General features: G+C 41.9%; 1 pseudogene; it reads left to right on the forward strand.

The window, feature by feature from the left end:
• The first annotated feature begins 10,181 nt into the window (after positions 1 to 10,181).
• Positions 10,182 to 12,851, forward strand: LOC147896985 (zeaxanthin 7,8(7',8')-cleavage dioxygenase, chromoplastic pseudogene; annotated as a pseudogene).
• Positions 12,852 to 14,193: the final 1,342 nt, after the last annotated feature.

The following is a 14,193-nucleotide window of genomic DNA, read 5'->3' on the forward strand; positions in this document are numbered from 1 at the left end:
TCCACATGAAGTGTCTCTACAGGATCTTCTCGTACCACCACCTTGTTCCCTCCTGACTCATCTCGATCAGCACCAAGACAAAGACCAAAGGCCATTCCTTCCACCTCACCCTCTGAGCTGGACTCCTCGGAGCTACACCCTGTCTCTTCTTCTTCATCGGTTAAGTCAAAGCTCAAACTCTCTGATGTTGAAGACTCCTCCTTGACAACTTTCTTTTTGTGAATTCTGATGTTGTAGCGCACCTTCTTATCATTTCCTTGCAAAATCAATTCTCCAGTATCCCACTTTTGAATAGCCTTCACCTTGCATAGCCAAGGCCTTCCCAAAATCAATGGATAGGCACATGCATTTGGCTTGGTAGGGATCACTTGAAAAGTAGTCGGCACATAAATTCCACATACATCCACTTCTAGATTCTTCACAACTCCCAAGGTCTTAACCCTAGTGTTGTCAGCCAATTTGATGCGATAAGGAGAGGTAGTACTAGAGTATTTTAAATAAGCATCTATCATGGTCTTCTCACTCATGACATTAATCGATGCACCTTCATCAATGTACACATTAGAAATCACTTGACCATCAATGATCACATACATCATCACCAACATCTATATCTACATTTTGAACAACAGGAAACTCCACTGTCCCAAATCTCTGTTTCATTACAGCCACCACTTGGTCCCAGTCCTCCTTGGTAGAGTCCGGCAAGGCCTCATGCCAACTCAAGGCTACACCTTCAAGAAAATCAGGCAAAATCTTTGCCCGATCCTTCATGGACTATCCAGAAAGCCGGCATCCTTGAACAAAATCCCAAAGATAAGACTCCGGGTCTTCCCCTTAGGTCCCTCGAAACACTGGAATCTTCACCATGATGAAACACAAAAAGGAAACACCAAGATCCAACTAATATCCCAAACAAGATCCAAACAATATCCCACATAGCCTTAGTATACCAAGACCAACTTATTATGCATAACCACTTGTTGAAAACCCTCCACAATGTGATCCTCAACAAAATCTTCAAAAATAAGTGACCAACCAGCACCATGAAACCATTGTGTATACATGCATTTAAGAATCACCCTTGTCACAATTGGAAGTGCACATAACAGCTTCAAGATATTGTACTCTTCATCATTTGCATAGCAAAAGAAGTTGAAAGCATTGAGAATCACCACTCCATTGTTATAGTCAAAAACTACCCAAAGACTCAACTCTTCTTCACACCAAGCTGCTAGTGCATGAAACAATCCCCAATCTATCATTGTGCCTGCTGTCGGCATTGTCGATTCACCAACATATTCAAGAGTGCAAACATAAAGGATATGATCTAATGACCGTGCGAATACCTTGAGCATCACCTTCACAATCTTCTAGTTCTCTTAAACGGGATGCAATCTCTTCTAACGGAGTTCTTTTAGGCATCTTCTTTATCACATCAGAAAACACATGCCTATACTAGGCATAACATGCAATCAAGTACACTCGAGACTGTTTAGTAAGGTGGGATGAATCCAATACCAAACGTACCTGGCATCTCTACCAAAAAGATGTGACATGAAGTTGGGGGTAATAAACTTCACGCATCTCTTCACTTCCTGCTACTTTCAAACTGAGTGATAGAGATATTCATCACTGGGAAATGGACATTAAAAAGAAGCTTTTATACCAAGCGACCATACCATACTATCCTCCGTTATATGAGAATGAAGATGTTAACATCCCAAGTGATGTTGTACTCAAGCATAGGGAGAGGGAAAGGATCAACAAAGGCCATAATCATAGTAAGCCGACGGTCTGCACCAAAGAGAAGAGCGATATGTTGTTGAAAGAAGATCTTGTGGCTCAACATGACATGAACTGATATATATCAAGGAGTTTGAAGGGGCTGATTGGGTTGGATGGGTAGGTTCCGAGAAAACATTGCACCTCCATAGACACCTTTACACTTAGCTCAAAACACTCTCCAAACTATCATAAGACACAGATACCCATAACTTTCAGCAAAGACACGATCAAAATGTGCCTTGAAATGGGCTTCAATCTGATATAAGTTTCATAAGAAACAGATAAGCGGTTGGAAAGATATGGGCAGTTTACTGGACGGGGGTAAAAATTGTCTGAAAAAGAAATAGTCACACACAGAGTCATAGATTTTTGTTCTAAAATTTAATATAATAATTGAAGACATACAATGATTCTCCTTCAAGAGATCTTCGCACTGATATAAGTTTCATCCAAATTGGATGATGGAGCAAAAAGTTATGAGCAAAATACTGACAGGGGGTCAAACTGTCATGAAAAACACCTACTCCTTCTACTGGTGCCAACTTGGGAGAATACTACCTCCATGCTTAGACTTCATCAATGATCCAAGTCCCATAGAGGTCACCTAAGAGGGAAGGAAGAGCTCACTTTGTGGCTTGGGAAATAGATAAACCATGTATGCGCAATGGCCGAATAGACAACACTTTTGAGCACTTTGGAAGAGAAAACAATGGAAAAAGGAAAGAGACTCAAGAGAGAGAACCTGAAGTAACCTTCATTACCAATAGAGTGAGACTCCACTCAATTGCAACTCAAAATAATACAAATACAAGGGAGAAGAAGAGGTTTCATACGTACAAGAGGGAGCGGAAGCTCCAAGACTACTCATAGAGAGAGAATGAACTAGAGAATATTACCTCCATGTTTAGACTTCATCAATGATCCAAGTCCCATAGAGGTCGCCTAGGAGGGAAGGAAAAGCTCATTTTTTGGCTTGGGAAATAGATAAACCATGTATGCGCAATGAGCGGCCGAATAGACAACACTTTTGAGAGCACTTTGGAAGAGAAAACAATGGAAAAAAGAAAGAGACACTCAAGAGAGAGAACCTGAAGTGACCTTCATTACCAATAGAGTGAGACTCCACTCCAATGCAACTCAAAATACTACAAACACAAGGGTAAAGAAGACGTTTCATACATACAAGAGGGAGCGAAAGCTCCAAGACTACTCATAAAGAGAGAATGAACTAGAGAGAGATGGACTCAAGAGTCTACATAAGAGAATATCTACAAGAGGGAGAGAAGGCTCATGGAAGAGGCTTGAGGAGATTAGAGCTACAGCAACATGAGGCCTAACGGTGGAAGAGATGATGAACAAGGGAGAGGAGGGCTCCTTTTATAGAGATTTTGTTACCCTCCTTCACCCATTTACAATTGCTGCCTGTAGATTCCTTTCCCCATCAATCACATAAGCCCGTATGTCACCATCCATGTCCTTTTTGGCTACTCTTGCCATGTGTCCCATCAAAATATGCTCAAGACTCTTAAAATATTGAGAAGTCAAGAGTCTCCCCACATTCCTCTTGACTCCACACTCTCCACATGCCTTCCACATGCTTGGCATGTGATTTCTCTTATATTATTGGAACACATGGACATGAGCCCAGCTCTTTATGTGACTTTCTCTTCCTATTTTCTAAAAACCCCATAATATCCCATACACAAATAACTCTCACCCCATACCAATGTATTTATCGTTCATACACATGGTATTTATAATGATCCATTCCACTCATTCTCTCAATCCCATACAATATCTTATAAAATAGAAATAAGTGAGAGCCGCTAGGCTATCACTTGATACTCAAACTCTTATCAAACATAGAAGAAAACAATACCAATGCCAAATAAAAAAATATCAAATTTTGGTATCACACCACCAATTGGGCTGAACTTAAAGAAGTTATTTTTGAATACCAACTAGTGCATCAAAGACAAAGGCATTCCTAAGCATATGTATTCCTAAGTAACCCCTAGCATAAGTAACCCCTATGCATATGTAACCCCTATGCATATGTTAGGAACTTTCAATAATTTAGATTGCTTATTTAATTGATTTTTTCTTGGTGTAGTGCACTATGTTCTATCCATCCGAAGAAATGAAAGAAATCCAAGTAGCTCGGATGAGCCAAACCAGGCAGAACCTTGCCAAAAATCCAGTCTTTAATTGAAAGGGGCCGATCGGTCAACAACATCCATGTGCGTGAAATGAAGTCCTACACTTGTTTTGCCACTGGAGTTAATTCACCACAAAAAAAAAAAAGGAAAGATAAGAGGTAGTTGATATCAAGCTTCAATTCGCATGGCTTAAATTCTAAATTATACTTCCTATTTACTGGTTACATCATGTATTTCTTTGCTAATGTCAAGTAGTCCACCTCTCTTGCCTTCACATTTTAAGGAATTTGAGAAACTGAAATCTTAGTGTCTCAAGACATGGAGATTAGCCACATTATCCACCAACTCACTTCACCAAATTCCCTACAATTAATTAATGACCTACTCTATTGTGACAAACCTCCTTCACAGTTTTGGGTTTACATTTTGAGATCTCTACTTACATGGTTCTTAGGATGGCATCTTTGGTGGTAATTTGGGAGTTCCTAAAGTTACAAATTTTTTCCCAAAAGATGAGACATTCACTTCATCTCTACCTCCACCAATCCTATTCAATATGTCAAACATATATGCCTCCAATATGGAAGCCTATATGTGATCCTATAGATGATATCTAGTCAATTTCAATTCTCAACCTTTCAAATTAGTCCCATATGACATAACATGGGTCCTTTCGTAGAGACTAAACATACAAAACCAATTATGTAATTGTTCTCATTGATTGGTTGACTAGATGAACCAGAACACAACCTTTGAAGAACGACACAATATTTGAGGTAGCAGCACTTGATCTTGCATGATTGTCTCAACATTTTCTCTCTGACCATTACTTTGAAACCAAAGGAGTAATTTCAAGTTAGTGGTGCTAAAAAATTATGATAGATAGATTGGATGTAAGGTCAAGGATAGACGAACTAAGAATGGATTTGAAATGGGAGTATATGATTTCTTGAAGGGATACTTCAAAACCTACCCCATCTTTTGAGAGTGCCTCATGGTTGCAATGATTACCAGGGGCATGACTCTCAAGTTTGTGAATTAATAAGCCTATTGATCCAAGGTTCAGAGAAAAGGATTAAGGAAAGTCCATGGTGAGGGCGCACTAGTGGCAAAAATGCATCATATGCAATTCAAAGGAAAGGAGACTCAGAAGAATGCATACATAGTGGGAATTGTAGGTCCATGCTTGGACAGAACAAGAACAATCAAAGTTAACAAAGATGACAATATAATGTGCCAAGAGCCTACAAATAATAAACTAACGATTGTGGCAAACTAGGCCGCATTGCTAGATATTGCAAGTCAACAAGCCTAAATGGCAAGAAATAGTTCAAGGCAAATGCAATAGAAGTATAGTATGATTCAGTGTCAAAAAGGGGTGATGCCTCACATAAGATACAAATAATCTAGATAGAGACCTTGGACATCGCAAGGACATCAGATAATGCACATCTTTGATTGCATATATGTACTCACAACTCATGTATTGCAGAAATCATCTGTTCAATACACTGGATCCAAAAGCTCCATATCTTCATCTTGGAGACAATCATCTAGTTCAATCAAAAGGACTAATAACATACCTGTTTACCTTCTAGATGGTCGGATCAAATCCATTTGTGATGTGATTTATTTGCCATAACTTGTCATGAATCTACTATCATTCTACAATGTGATGATCATAAGATTTAAGTTTCTTATAAATGATAAGTGATCTTGTTCACTAAAAAATGTACCATTAGATACGAGAGCCAAAGCTCTCCTCTCCTCTCCATCGCTTTCTACCCACTTCTGGGTGGGCTGAACTCCATGGCCCAGTCCAAGGGGTTAGACCTCAACTTGGAGCTCTTTACAAATCGACCTCACTTGGTTTGATCTCTAGGAGGCTCCTCTCTGGTTGTCGTTTTGCTCTAGGTTGAAGTTTTTGCTGCTACAGACTAGTTCTACACAATCAAAAAAACAACCATAACTTTTTGAGGTTTGCTCAGATCACTTCAAAGTAAAAGCAAGTTTATTCTTTGAAAGATAAGCTACATTTTGGTCTTCTAGTACAAAGTTAGAATCATTGCCCTTTGAACATTGTGAAAGTTGCAAGCAAAGGGGGTAATGGCAAACTATTTTTTCTTTTATGGGGGACATGAATTAAGAGAAGCAGCCTTCATATGCTGCAACAGTAGCTTCACCCTTGTCTAACACTAGGTAAAAGTAATTATTCTTCTACAATAGCACATTCTCCTTCTCAAAAAGGAGAACAATGAGCTGAAGCACAAGTTCCACGAGCTAGAAGAGGGAGTTAACAAACATGAACTTAGGGGCAAATCTCATCATCCCTTACTAGTTATGTATTTGTAGGGATTCAATTTCCCAAAAACACTAACCTTTGTCCACCACAAATAATAAAGCATTACCCCTGATACTTATAGGGAGGATCAGGTCCTATGGATCCGATGTTCTATCTCATCTCTGAAATGTTTCTTGCCTCCTTAAAAGAATGCTCAATTAGGTTATATTCCAAATTAGAAAATATGTGCATAATAAAATAAAACTATACGACACCCAATTCAATAAATAAATCAATGCAACAAGATGCAAGCCTACCAAGTAATACAACCAAATGAGTTTCATCACATTCCCCACAACAAAAAAAGAAGATAAAAATTGGTTTAGTGAACTCTTTTTAGTAAGAATACCTATGCAAATTTTCAACATGATATGAATTTAACAATATGCCATGTCAAGTAAAAGTTAGTTAAATCAACATGATTGTGTTCTACACTAAAAGAGCTTCAAATATGTCTTTACACCTTGAAATTTGGGTAACACATGAAAAAGTTACATGATTTTGAAAGGAGTTGGATTTTTATATTTTAGTGTATTTTTGTTTTTAAAAGAAAGTTAAATGCCGAATATATTAACAAGGTGGTCAGCCCCCAAAAAGTAAAACCTTACAAAATTTGGCCTTATACCATGAGTTGTCACTCAAGGCCTACACTAAACAGCTAAAACTAACCTTGCTAGACTTAGCAGTACCTATGAAATTAGTAGGTCTTTAACCCGGACCGAAGAACTCAGAGACTTTAGCATAATGGAGGGTCTCAAGCCAACTTTTGGGTCCATCCCAAAAACCTCACAATTTTTGCAGTCCCAAATCGATAGGAAGAACGCGACTCTAATAAGAGGCAAGCTTCCCCTTAACATCAATGGTAGACCCATGAGTTCTCCCAGCAAGGGTAGCCTCCTGTTGGCTCCCACTACAAGCTTCACCATAAGACCTGCCCGTCTAACCGCTAGCTGCACCTTCCCCCATGCTTCTTTCACCACAGGGCAAAGCCAAAAGAGATGCCTGACTGTCTCCTCAGAGCAGCCACATAACGGGCAAAAGGGGCGAGGTCTACATGAACCACCCTCGCGACTCTACTTCCAAGAGGAAGCCCATCCATGAGGCATTTCCATAAGAGGAACACGGCTTTTCCTAATTTCCCCAGCTTCCAAATTTCCCCGAACCTGTTTCTCCACCAGCCAGCCCGGGCTCTCTTCTGAGTTTCCATATCCTCTTCAGCTTGTCCACACCGGGTCTCTTCCCTTGGCTAATAGACGATACGTGTGTTGAGCGAAAATCCTTATAAGCATGGTATCCCCTCATCCAAAAGAACCCCCCCCCCCCCCACTGGGTCTCACATGTTATGAAAAATATGTACAAATCTTATAATATTTCATAGTTTTTGAAGTATAAACCTTATGCTGTGGTAGGGAGGACTGGAGATTCTCATGTTTTCCCCTTACATATTTAAAACTTTTGTAGGAAATCCATGCATATATGGATCTTGTCCCCCCATACCCTAGATTTTGGACGAGGGTAGTAACATAATATATATTGATGAGTTGGCACCCTAGGATAGTACCATGGTGTCTAATATGTGCAAGAGTCCACCTAGCAAGGCTGAAAAGCAGAATTGGTGTCTCACCTTCTCCTCACCTTGCTAATTTCACATGTTCTCAATAACGTCTCTAGATCTACTAAACATTGACTTATATACCTTTTATATTAGCGAGCTCTCAAAAAATTTATGCAAAGTCTATCTTGTTAAATATAGATGCTAAGTTTAAATTAACTTTCGATCCTCATTCACATGAAGTATTTCACCCCTCCTAATACTTGAAACTTTCGATGCTAAAGTTTAAATTAAATTTCGATCCTCATTCACATGAAGTATTTCACGCCTCCTAATACTTGAAACTTTGGATATTTGCCCATAAGCTTTCTATTTTGTCTTTTATGATCCCAATATGATGCCCCCACATCTACACCAACAAAATATATTCATGGGCGTGGGTAGTGAATGTCTTACTCAATCCGTCCACACTTTAAGAACTTGTACCATTGAAGCAAACTCATTGTCTTGGCTATAAAGGGGAGAAATAAACAGGGAGGATGATCCTCTTTTATGTTGTAAAGGTGCCCCTATATTTGTGCTAAGGCATCATTATAAAGGGGTGTCCGTCATTTATGCCTCCGCTTCCTTTCCTGTAATAATAACTAGGATTTAAAAATCATACATGCTCTAGCTTTATTGTTCTATATTTCTTTGAAATTACCATCATTTTGGCTGCCTCAAAAATTCAAGGGTCATCTACCATACATTTACCCCACCATTAGACTCATAAAATTTTGGTGATAGTATGAAGTCACTTCTGTCTTGAACCTTGAAAGGTTTTTAGCATACCAATTTGCAAAAGTGAGACCTTTGATGGGGGGTTCTCCTTCGATTGTCATTATGAACACAATGACCTTTTAAAAACATGATGGCAACATGGCATCCTCAAAAGTTTGATGATTAGAATGGAATTTAACTAATTTGGTCTATAGAGAGAGGGAAAAGGTGAAGCAGATGATAGGATGGAACTAGCATGGGGACTTTATGTTTCTATCCTTGTTCTAATTTAAACTAGTTAATGTAGAATGGACACAAAAGGTATAAATACATTGGCCTCAAGTAGATTCCTATAATAAAATTCCCATGTTGTTACACAATGGAGTGGTAAGGTAGTAACTATATTAGGGTGGAAGGCAATGATATTGTTATGTAAGAAAACTTTGAATACATAGATTAAACCTCAGGTTTTTACACAATGGAGGGGTAACTATATTAGGGTAGAAGAAAGCCATGAGGTATAATACCGTTATGTAGAAAAACTTCACAGATTAAACCTATTCCAATAATTTTGGGAGGATGTGATGATATCATATGTCCTCTCCCATCATCCACTTACATTTTATTCATGCTAAACGTTAAGGTATAATGATTTGGGAAGGGTGATGGGAGCTTGTGTCAAAGAGAAGATTGAGCATTATTGTAATAAGTGCCATGGGTATAATGAGGCCCACAAGTTTCTTGTGGTTAGTCATGCAAGTGAGAGAAGTACCATCTTAATAGTCATTCTCAAATTCCGAAAGGGCACTCTGAAGTTGTGAACATACAATGCATGATGGAGCTTCTTTTAAGCAATGAAGGTGAAAAGGGGGGGTATGGTAGAAGTTGTTGGGGAGCCACATTAAAATGCAAGCATGGTGGCAACCAAAAAAGAGTCAAAAGTTTGCCCAAAACAGCCAAAAAATCGGTGTGTCCCATTGCTTAAATATAATTCCTCGCATCTCGTGAAAGAGAAGGCATATATAAGGTAAGATACGTAAGGCTCAGGTTAAACATGAGCCATCCGATTCACAGTTTTAACGTTGCATGCCGATCTACGTTGTCCGTTTAATAAATCTCAGATTAAATCTTGGCGGGCAGATATAAATATTTGCTGTGGGCCGTCCGATCTAGTGGAAGTGGGATATCTAGCGGAGCGAAAATCCTAACCGTCCGATCAGTACTAATATTTGTTGTTTCAGCAGAGGTGGATGCATGCCAGATTAAATCTGATCCGTGGACTGGGGGGGGTCCATTTAGTATCTCCGATTAAATCTAGGCGGTAGAATATAAATAGTTAATGTGGGCCGTCCGATCTGGGCACTATACGTTGTATGTGGTAGTAATTAAAGATATACGGTTGTGAAAAGATCTGGGCCGTCCGATACGTATGAATATTGTGTCCGATGTATGTAGGAGGGGGGGTAGTGTACAAATGTAAACACGCTACCAACATCACTGTTGGGTCACTGAGTCTTCAATCAATCGTCTTCATCATCTTCATCTTCATCTTCATCTTCATCTTCTTCATCTTCGCCTTCATCAAACCAGCTCCATCGCCTCCTCCTCCTCCTCCTCCTTTTTGCTTTCCTCCACCTTCTCATCTTCCTTTCTCATCTCTTACCTTCTCCCTCCCCCCACTTCTGCTCACCTTAGCCTTTCTCAATTCCCTCCACCTTCACCACTCCCTCCAAGCTCTCATGCCTCGTCACCTCTACCATCTTAGCAAGCCTCCCACTCAATTCTGCCCGACCTTCATCCTCCCTGGAACCTCTGCCCATCACCTCTTCTGCTCTTCCCGTAGTTGGAACCAACGCTCTGATCTCCGTCAATCCACTCTCTTGAGCTACATCCGCCCTCCTGCAGTTTGATCTAATTTCTGCCTTCGTCCTCTGCAAGTGAAACCGATTGCATGTTTCCGACGCAGCATACGCCCTGCTCGACAGCCCAGCTGCAGGCTTAGCTGTCTAGTCTGCACGGCCAGTCACGACCACGTGGATAACAATATGTCGCTCCACGCAAATACAGTTCCGCCCCGGTCATCTACTACTGCATGCACACCGTTAACCAGCCCTTTGCATACCCGTTCTCCTCAGAGCTGTGCTCACCAATCTCTACCTCTGCGATCGCACAGAATACCGCGCTTGCAGCTCTCTTCTTTACAAGGAAGGCAAATCAAACAGAAGCCAGTGCTGTCCAAGCTCAATTCTAATAGTCAAGTGCAGAAACCGGTCGACAGCTGTTCTCCTGTTCCCCAGGTTTTACGTGCCAATCCCGCTTCCGACTTCGATGTGCACCATTTCATAGCTTCTGCATCCGGCACAAGCTTCCTAGATACGGCATGCAACATCATTGATAGCTTGATAGGTTCCTTCCTTGCCCCTCAATCCCTGAAACCATCAAACGATCCCGAGATTCAGCTCTCAGGAAATTATGCCCCAGTGCCTGAAACGCCCCCCCAACGTTGCACTGAGATTCAAGGCATCCTTCCGCCAGATTTGAATGGAATTTACATTCGAAATGGTCCTAATGCAGCAAGGCTCTTCGAACGCGAGGGTTACCACATGTTTGACGGAGATGGGATGCTTCACAGCGTCCGAATCAAATCAGGCATGGCTAACTACTGCTGCCGCTATGTTAAAACGAGCAGGTTTGTGCAGGAAGAGATAGCGGGAAGGCCGCTATTCGTAAAATTCTTTGGAGGATTTTATGGGCTAATTGGTTTTGCACGGGGCGCCCTTGTAATTGTCAGGGCAATCTTCGGAGTCCTCAACATGAGCGAGGGATGGGGGCTATCAAACACGAGTGTCACTTATTTCAACGGCAGAGTTCTTTCTTTGTCGGAAGATGACATGCCCTACGTTTTGAAGGTGACAAACGAGGGTGATCTGATCACCATTGGCAGATTGCAATTTCCGGCACAAGTGCCTCCCAAGAGAAACATGTGTGCTCACCCCAAATTCGACTCAGAAACAGGAGAAATGTTTGCCTTCAGTGTCAGACCGTCTCTTACTGATCCGTTCTCGTTTTTCAGAGTCTCAGCAGATGGAATAAAATCGCCAGACGTTCCAGTCCCTCTTCGGGATATATCTTTGATCCACGACTTCGCCATCACCACAAGGTATGCAATTTTCCCGGACAATCAGTTTGTCGTGCGGCCTCTCAAGTTTTTGAGAGGCGAGATGCCCATTGTTTGTGATCAGAAAAAGACTCCGAGATTCTGCCTTCTTCCACGCTATGCAACAGCAGATCAAATGGATCAGGCGTTGTGGTTTGAGGTCCCTGGGTGCAACTGTTACCATTATATAAATGCTTGGGAAGAAGGGGATGAGGTGGTTATAATCACGCCTATCATCTCCCCCCCGGAGCGCTTTCTGGAGATCCCCGCCAAGAACATAGCGTGCACGCTTTCCGAAGTTCGTCTTCACATAAAAGCAGGGTCGTCTTCCATTCGACAGATCTGCTCTGCGAACCTCGAATTCGGGACATTTAATCAGACATACACCGGACGCAAAATGAGATATGCCTATCTAGCAAGTGGTCTTTATCCAGAGCTGTCCGAGGTAGTGAAAATCGATCTGGAGGCACAATCAGGGACAGGGGATGGAGTTCCAAGAAGCAGAAGAGACGCAAACGACCCATCTATTGTTGGAAGACGCTACTTTGGGAGAAATTGCCATGGAAGCGAGCCATTCTTCGTCCCTCGCGGCGAAGAAGAAAACGCTCCTGAAGACTACGGGTATCTCTTGTGCTTGGTGCACAATGAGAGCACGGGAGTGACAAACCTGCTCATAATGGATGCTCAATCTCCTTCGCTAGAGGTAGTAGCCTCTGTAAAGATTCCAGCTCGAGTGCCCTACGGCTTCCATGGGTGGTTTGTACACGAAGAGCAGCTGGCGAAGCAAACTGCTGGTGTATGCCTAGCTTTGCGTGGGGTGGACTAACACGGGTGGATTAACACCTAGGAAACCCATTAACGTGTTGTAAGAATTGATAATAAGGACGGTTGCTTGTGGGTGGGCGACCCAAATTTGTACATTCGACGTGGGAGGCAAGGAGAAACATATGTAATATATAGTTTGCAAGCAACAGTTCATTCAGTTTGGACTTTAAGCGAGCTCGCCGATGGGGTGTAAATTCTGTAGACATGTACAGGAACCATGCAAATTATTGGAAAAATTTTAAGCGAGCTCGCTGAGGGGTTGTATATGCTGGAGAGGAAGCATGTAAATCAGTGGAAATGAACTATTTTTCTCTCTAGAATCTCGAAGTGTACAACAAGAATCAAACCGCTAAAATGAGGGTGAATTCTGGGTAAATCCTAATACAGCTAGCAAACGAGTTAATACTAACACTGATAGATTGTAAAGTTTCGAGCCTACACAGATTGTTATGTATCTGAAGCGTGCACAGGGAGGTTTTGGTTGTAATTCGATCGCGCAGATTGTTTTTCAAGATTTTGATCTCTTGCAGCTTTTAGTTTGGGACTGCCCTTTGCAGTATCCAGCTCTGTCTTGCTTTTCGCAAGAGGTGTCTTCGATGACTCTGTTTTGAGAAGCAAGGGGCTTCATGGTCTTCCCTAGCTATGTACACAACTACAAGTTTTACCGTCACCCGAAGTACGACACTTTAATTTATTCCTCCAAAAGTAGATTGTGGTTTCCAAAGGTTCCGTGGACCCAAGGAGAGGAGGTTTCCACCATCTAACGTGGTAGCCTCTCCAACCTTTACACGTTCACAATTTTGGATTTTCCCACTATAACGTGGCATAGGTTTTCTGGCATATAATTTTTCTTGAGAGTTGGTGGTTGCCCAATCATCATCTTACTCTTACTATACATTATGGAGCGAGAGAGTGCCACATGTCACACAAGGAGGGAGGTGACTTCCACGTGTCACACGGATAAGAAGAGAGGGGGTTTCCACATGCCATGCTTGTAACATGAGACTTTGTAGGGGAGGTCTCCACATGTCGCGCGGGAGATTCAAACGGTGGAGGATTCAATACTCCACTCCTACCTCTGAGTCTCTGACAACCTCCCCCTCGATGCAGCTCCACCAACCTCCATGACTCCCCTTCGCACCCTAACGCTTAGTACCGCTCGCGCTCCGCCATCATGCTCCGACTCCAATCTCCTCTAGCATGATGCTCATGCCTCAGAGCTCCTTACACCTCCATTAGAGCGCACCTTCTAACGTAGTCTCTTGGCTTCTGACAGGGGCTCAGACTCTCACATCCAGAGCTCGGCTTCTGACGGTCTCCTCACTTTGTTGTGCTCTCCTACCATGCTTAACCTCTCTATAGCACAGTCTTTGCCACGCTCTCTGCACCACAGTCTCTTCGGCCAACTGATAGCCTCTAGGCTCTCTCTGCCAACCTGACAGCCTCCACCGACAACAACGGCCTCCTCCTGACAAGCGCGCAATTACTGGCACCTCCTCCAATTTCAGTTAGGCATTCCAAGGCATCGCGTGGAACCCTAGAGTAGTCGTGGTGAATCTAGATTAGTGGCATTGTGTGGATCAGTCGTGGCAAATCGTTTGTGTTTTTTGGG

Source organism: Dipteris shenzhenensis, chromosome 11 (genome assembly GCF_047967505.1).
Source record: "Dipteris shenzhenensis isolate YYH24624 ecotype China chromosome 11, Dip_SZ_1.0, whole genome shotgun sequence".
NCBI lineage: Eukaryota > Viridiplantae > Streptophyta > Polypodiopsida > Gleicheniales > Dipteridaceae > Dipteris > Dipteris shenzhenensis.